Source organism: Myotis brandtii, unplaced genomic scaffold (genome assembly GCF_000412655.1).
Source record: "Myotis brandtii unplaced genomic scaffold, ASM41265v1 scaffold342, whole genome shotgun sequence".
Lineage (NCBI taxonomy): Eukaryota > Metazoa > Chordata > Mammalia > Chiroptera > Vespertilionidae > Myotis > Myotis brandtii.
Genome location: NW_005363166.1, coordinates 75,291 through 83,375, shown reverse-complemented (window position 1 = coordinate 83,375; position 8,085 = coordinate 75,291).

Sequence of the window (8,085 nt, the reverse complement as noted above, 5' to 3'; positions counted from 1 at the left end):
ATATATATATATATTCATAGGTACTGTTAAGATGACATCAACGTAAGTTGTTCAATGCGAACTAAAGAATTAGAGAGTCTTGCATAATTTTCGTGTAATGAAAAAGAAAAGGCCCTGCCTGTGTGGCTCAGTGGCTGAGCATCGACCTACAAACCAGGAGGTCACGGCTGGATTCCCAGTCGGGTCCCATGCCCGGGTTGTGGGCTCGATCCCCAGTGTGGGCGTGCAGGAGGCAGCCCATCGAAGGTTCTCTCTCATCATTGATGTTTCTCTCTCTACTCACTTCCTCTCTGAAATCAATAAAATATATTAAAAACAACTACAACCAAGTGTCATCTCCAGTCTCGAACTTTAAAAGGTCCTGGAAGTACTATAGTCTCTTACACACTTAAAATGCAGCTTGAGTTTAGTATGCAACCCATGTTGTTGGCTGGTATATCCCAGCAATGTCCATTTTATCCTTTAATGACTATCCTATTCTTTGCCCTAGTTTCAACTCATTGAATCCTTCCCGCCTCAAGGTAGTGTGACTTTTGAAATCATGTTTGTGAAGAGACAGTAAAGTAGTTAAAAGCACAGATATTAAGGGTCAGGTATTAAACCTGAGTTCAAATCACTAGGGCTTACTTAGTCATTGTAAAGCATTTAGCAGATTGTCAACATAAAGAGGAAATGGACTTTAATTTTTTTAAAAAATTTTAAGTTGAAGTCTTAAGACCTCTGCTTTTTTTTAAAAAAAATTTAAATATTTATTCAGAGAGGAATGGAGAGGGGAGAAGCAGAGATGAAACATCAATGATGAGAGAGAATCATGGATCGGCTGCCTCCTACACACCCCACACGGGATCAAGCCAGCAACCTAGACATGTGCTCAGACTGGGAATCAAACCATGATCTCCTGGTTCATAGGTCCATGCTCAACCACTGAGCAACACCGGCTGGGCAAGGGCATGGACTATTTTAAAGACTAATGATCTTTTTAAAATTTTTGTTGACTGACACAATTTAAACTTAACATTTTAAAATTCAGAATAAAAAGGCCCCATTTCCAATAAGATTGAATTGACTAGCACTTGATGTATTGAGTTGTAACACGGGAGTTACCAATAATATAACTGTTTTGTTACCAATAAGCTTACACAGCTTTATAGATTTCCCCTCTCTGACTGATTAATATTTATAATATCTTGAGGTAAGGAATACTATAAGTGCAGACATTTTAGTAGTGCTTTCCTAAGTGAGTCAGTGTAATGTGTCAAAGGTTCAGAAATAGCCAAAATAAAACCAAAGAGTCACTGAAGTAGTAATTGGTAAAAATTTACAGTGCACATGCCAAAAAGACAGTTTATAAACTAGGAGCACTCAAATGAGCTGCAGGGATTTACCGTTACAAAGCAGCTTATGCAGTGAGAAAATAGTGTTTTTGCAGTGATTGGTAATTAAGCTGAATTAATGACTAAACTGGTTTTATCTGCTCAGGGAGTCTTCAATGTTGGTCTCTGTTTGCCTTTGATTTTAACAAGTGCAAGAGGCTAGGTAGGCAGTCCACCTTGGGTGCATCCATGCCATAAAGGAAGACAAGTTAAAATTGTCTTAAGAAACATAAATTAATATTTCCTGGCTTGACTTTTGTTTACAGTTCCAACCATAGAGCTACATAAATGTTTGCTATTCAAGGATGAATGTTCCTAATATTTTTTTTAATGAGGGTGGGTGTGAAATAGAGACACTGGACATAGTGTTCTTCTATAGGATTTAAAAGACTTAAGTAGAAGGAATGGAAATATAATGTAATCTTTGCTGCTTGGCTTTGGGAGTAGTAATAGCTAATGGCTCTTCTCTACCTGGCATCCAGCTTTCCATAATGACTATTATTAATAGAACCAAACTGATCATGAGGCAGTCTGACTATCTCCAGAGAAGGTCTATGATGGGATTTAACTCCATTTACTCGTGCTGCCTGGATATGCCCTTGGGTACACCTATTCACAGAGACATTTAAAAATAAGAAAGAAAGAAAAACAATCCACTAAAAAGATAAAAACACCTATTCACAGAGACATTTAAAAATAAGAAAGAAAAACAATCCACTAAAAAGATAAACTGCCAACTGTATTTGAAGAAAGGTTCCTGTTATATTTTCCTCCTCTGTAAATTTGGCTGTTTTTTAAAATATATTTTTTTTTATTTCAGAGAGGAAGGGAGAGTGAGATAGAAACATGAATGATGAGAGAGAATCAATGATCTGCTGCCTCCTATATTCCCCACACTGGGAATCAAGCCCGCAACCCGGGCATATGCTCATGACAGAAACTGAACCTGGGACCTTTCAGTCTATAGGCCAATGCTCTATGCACTGAGCCAAACTGGCTAGGGCAGTAAATGTGTTTTATCCCCCTCCTCCCCTCGTGTTCAGTCTTACCCAGTTATTGTGCTCAACAATGTAGTGATTACAAAGGTGACTAGTTAAGTCACAGGCCTTGCCCGTAATCTTGTAGGATGACAGGGCCATAAGAAAGTATTAAGAGGACCAACTAAAATGCTATGATTCAGCATGATTCAGGATTTCTTAAAATCCATACCAGTTGAATAGCAATACTTGCCAACTCTTAATTTCTGCTAAAGAGCTCAACTGCATAGTGTATGCCTTAGCTTCTGCTGATAAAAGGAAAGGAAATGGTATATATCCTTTAAAACTCCTCCATGTCTTATCTCAGCCAGCAGGAAAATAGTCTGTGTGACTTGGAATGTTTGCAGCTAAAGTTAAGGAAAATAAATTGCTTCCACCTATCCTGCCCGCTTCTGAAGCAGAAACATAGTTTACTAAGCTAAATCCTGAAATAGGTATCAGTTATATAATAAATAGCTAATAGTATAAAGTTTTAAAACAGTGCCTAGCATAGAGTAATATCTACTCGTGTTATCCATTATGATTGTTATTATTACTTATTGAGCGCTTGCTATATGCCAGGCATTGTTTATAGCCTCTTTATTATTCTATTTTTAAATGTGTTTTTTATTGATCTCAGAGAGGAAGGGAGGGAGATAGAACATCAATGATGAGAATCATTAATCAACTGCCACCTGCATGCCCCCTACTGCGGATCGAGCCCACAATCTGGGCATGTGTCCTGACCATGATGTCCTGGTTCAAAGGTTGATGCTCAACCATTGAGCAACACCAGCCAGGCTATAACCTTTTGATATGTTTTCACAAAATCCCCATGAGGAAAAAAGTCCAGAGGACTTAAGTAATCTGTTAAAGGTAATAGAGTAAATAAATGACAGGACACGCTTCAAACAGAGGCAGAATGCTTAAACACAAAGCTTCCAGCGTCCCAGTAGTTACTGAGACCTAATCCTACAATTTCCCATTGACTCCTTAAAATGATATGTAGAGAATTCTAACTAATGATAAGGAAAATGTGAAACACTGATGAATAACTTAGCATTCCACCCTGATCTGTGTGGCTCAATTGAGCTTCAACCTATGAACTGGAGGATTGCTGGTTCGTTCTGGTCAGGGCACATGCCCAGGTTTCGGCCCAATAACTATTCTTTTTTTTTAAAAAATATATTTTATTGATTTTTCACAGAGAGGAAGGGAGAGGGATAGAGAGCCAGAAACATCGATGAGAGAGAAACATCGACCAGCTGCCTCCTGCACATCTCCCACTGGGGATGTGCCCGCAACCAAGGTACATGCCCTTGACCGGAATCGAACCCAGGACCCTTCAGTCCGCAGGCTGACGCTCTATCCACCGAGCCAAACCGGTTTGGCCTATTCTTAAAAAAATAACTTAGCGTTCCATGTTGGCTTTGCCCTCTGTGACCTCAAATTGAAACTGTCTCTACTGCTGCAAACTAACTGGTAAGAGAAAAACTTTATTTGCAAATAATTTTAAAGTAAAACTACCCATTCATTTTCATTTATTTATTTTGTCCTCACGTGAGAGAGAGTAAAAGGAGGGAAAGAGCGAGTGGGGAGAGAGAGAGAGAGACATCCATTGATTAGCTTTCACAGGCGCCCTGACCTGGGTGGGGATCAAACTTGCAACCCAGGTACATGCCCTTGATAGGGATTGAAGCGGGCCAATGCTCTAACCACTGAGAAACTCCACCTAGGAAGATGCATTCATTTTTAAAAAGTAATTTCTTATTAAGCACTTACATTATTGAAACTTTGAAATAGGTAGGAATAGAAAAATAATGTGTTTAAATCATTTCCAAATACTATTTTGACAGGATGTCTTAAATTATTCTTTGAGACAGTATTATAAAATGTACAATTTTATCATGTAGCTCTCATAATTTACAAAATAATGTAATTGATTTTCAAAGAGTAAATTGACAGCTCATATTATTGGGTGAATTAGAATCTAAGATCAAGAATATTTAGTCTAATCTCAGAGTATTTAGTCTAATTCCCTCATTTTAAATGAGAATAGGAGACCTATAGAGTTGCAGAGTTCCTACAAGTCCCAAAAAGAACTGATTTTTTGTTGTTGCATTTTTTGGACCCGTGTTTTTAACCCACATATCATAAGGGACTGTTAGTTATACTCATAACCTGATTAATCCAATCAATTGCAGTGGTGGTAAGAAAAGGAGAGTCAAAATCTAATCTATACATTTGTTTCCTATATCTCCAGCCCTTTTCTTTGGAAATTTAAACAAATGGACATTTTGTTTATAAATTAATCATGTGTTTGGAAAGGATGAATCAGTAATCAATTTTTCAATCTTGAGAGCTGTACTCAGACTTCAATTTAAGGAACATTAACTTTAGACTGTAAATTTTTTTGCTAGGAAAATATCTTTCAATTATGCATTGTAACTACAAAAGAGAACATTTGAATTTATATACCTGGCAATAGAATGGCTTTTAAGCAATTCAAATATTAGTGATACAGCTAATGTTCCCTTTGACCTCACCCCAAGCAAGTCCCACATTTTTTCTTTCCTCCTGATATAAAAAATATCCTCCTGCTCTATTTTATATGTATATTAAAAATTATTTATATATAAATACATATCAAACCCTACATGAACAATTAAAATTTTACATAAATAGTATATCTGTTTACTAACTTGTGTTCCCTTACATTTACAAGAACATAATATCCACAAAGCAAAGACTTTGTCTGGCTTTGTCTATTTTCTGCTGTATTTCCAGGTTCTAGAACAGCTACATATACAGGAGAGGCATTTAAATATTTTCTGAATAAATAAATATCAATCTGTACTTTGCTTCTCAAATTTGATATTGTGCTTCTTTTTAAAAAATCCTCATCCAAGGATATGCTTATTGATGAGAGAGAGAGAGAGAGAGAGAGAGAGAGAGAGAGATGGATGCCTTGACCAGGTTCAAACCCTAATCCTAGGTATGTGCCCTGACTGGGAATCAAACCCACAATATTTCGGTGTACTGGATGACACTCCAACCAACTGAGCAACACCAGCCAGGGCTGATATTGTTATATATATCTCTACACTAATAAAAGAGAAACATGCAAATTGGTGTCACTCCGCTACACCCACCAGCCAATCAGAGCAACTATGCAAATTAACCCAACAAAGATGCCGGTTAATTTGCACATGCAGGCACAGAGGAGCGAAGACTGAGGACTGAAGACTGAAGAGGCTTGGCTTCTCTGCTGTGGCAGTGGAGAAGCCAAGCCTCGCTGTGGCTGCAGCGGAGAAGCCTAACCTTGAGGCTTGGCTTCTCTGCTGCAGCCGGACCAAAGGCCTGGGTCCCAGGTGCCAGAGGAAAACCGGTGCCAGCAGCCAGGGGAAGGAAGACCTATTGCGCGAATCTTCGTGCAACGGGCTTCTAATATATATATAATCTTATCTAGTTCATTATTTTTTCTGCTGTGTATTATAAATATACTATATTGTATTTAGCCATTCACCTGTTGGAGGACATTCATGTTTTGCTATATGGACAATGTTGTAATAAGCACCCTTGTATACAGGCCTGCTCAGGACATGTGGAAGAGTCTCCCAGAGTATACAAACCCAGAAGGAAAATGGCTGGGGCAATGAAAGGTGTGTATTTTAAATATCTCTGGTTGTCTGCCATATTACTCTCAAAAGTGACCATACCAAATTATACTCTCAGCAGTGGATAAGGGCATCATGTTTTTGAAATTTTTGCCAACACTTTATATTGTGAGATTAATTTTTTGCCAATCTAATGGATGAAATAAGCTGTCTCTTTTTTGTTTGTTTTTATTAAGATAATAGTAGATTCACACATAGTTGAAAGAAGTAATACCAAGAGATCCACATATCCTTTACCCAATTTCCCCCAATGGTAACATCTTGCAAAAGTATAGTATAATATCACAACCAGGATATTAAAATCGATACAGCCCACCAATTTTGTTCAGGTTTTCCCAATTTTATTTGTATTCTGTGTCTGTATTTTATTCAGTTCTATACAATTATATCTCATGTGCATGTAGGTCTGTACTCAAGGTGCAGAACAGTTACACCACCACATGATTCACTCCTAATTGCCCTTTTACAGCCACCCTACTTTCCTCCCACCCTCTCCTTCGTTCCTAATCCCTGTTCTCCATTTCCAAAATGTTGTCCTTTCAAAAATGTTACACAATGGAATCATGCAGTATGTGACCTTTTATGATTGAGTTTGGTCACTCAGCATGCTTTCCTGGAGAGTCATTGAGTTGTGTGTATCAACAGTCCATTCCTGACACAGACAATAGGGTGCTGAAGACCTGGGGCAGGAGGGAGTAAATGGGGGGGTGGGGGGGAAGAGGACATATGTAAAACAATAAAGATTTATTTAAAAACAAAAAACAGTCCATTCCTTATTATTGAATAGTGTTCCATGGTATGGATGGGCCAGTTTGTTTAACTATAATCCATGGAAAGATTCATACTGTTTCCAGTTTTAGGCTATTACAAATACAACTATGAACACTCATGTACAGTTTTGGGGTGTGAACATGAATTTTCATTCATTATCTCATTTTTTCAATTAGCATTTCCCAGATTACCAGTGAGGTAATATATTTTAGGCTATTCAAGTTTCTTCTTTTGAGATGGGTCAATTTTGCTCATTTTTTCTTCTATTGGATTATTGCCTTTTTCTTACTGAATTGAAAGAGTTCTTTATATGTTCTGGATACCAATCCTTTGTCAGTTATACGAGATTGTATGTGTTGACATTTTGGTGATCGTTGTTTTTCAAAGTGATGTGAAGTTTAGGGATAAAGAATTTCTGAAACTTTGATTTGGATTGTTAATGAAGGGACAGAGGAATTTTATTCAGGGAATGCCATTCAGAGCTGTCCACATTGAGTTTGGGGAGACTGCTGCACTCCCACACTTTGTACCATCGCTTTGCATCTACTAAATGCCACAATATGCTTAAATGGTGCCATGTTGAATGCTAGGCAAAACATAGCAAAACTTCTTCCTGCTTCAGGACAGATGCCATAAGCCTTTAGATTATTTTTAAAATCTTTTTTGTGAGCCTTTAGATTTGCTTTTAGCAAACCCTTTGCTTCATTTGGGGGTGGGGAGGCGGGGAGGCATTTAGATGTATTCACTGCATCATAAAACCATGGGGTGTTTTTTTTTTTAGCATTTTGATCAGCCCTCAGAAACTGCTGACATCATGATGTACTCCTTCACTGGTGTTTCCATTTCCCCGGCACTGCAGCCAGAATTTAGAATCCTGACTCACCCTTCAGCCGGCCGCAGAGAATGCTCATTATTCTGGTATGGTCAGTGCTCACAAAGTGACTTTGAAAGGGGAAGTCGTTTTTGAACAAGCTAAAGTCAGTACGATTTCAGGTAGTAGTGAGTTTTTTTCTTTTCTTTCTCATCTGCTTATTCTTTCTCGCTTGATAGAAGTAGAAGCCACACTTCTGCAGTCCTGGCCCCAAAGCTGTGGATTATACACACTGGCCTGGGCAGCAGTGCCCTGAGCTCAGTGAGCTGTCTTTCCCATTTGCACTGAGAGCACTTACAGTAAAATGGCCTGTATACCTTCACTCATTTTACACACCCTCTATCCCCCACTCCGTTCTCTGTATCTATTAATTCATT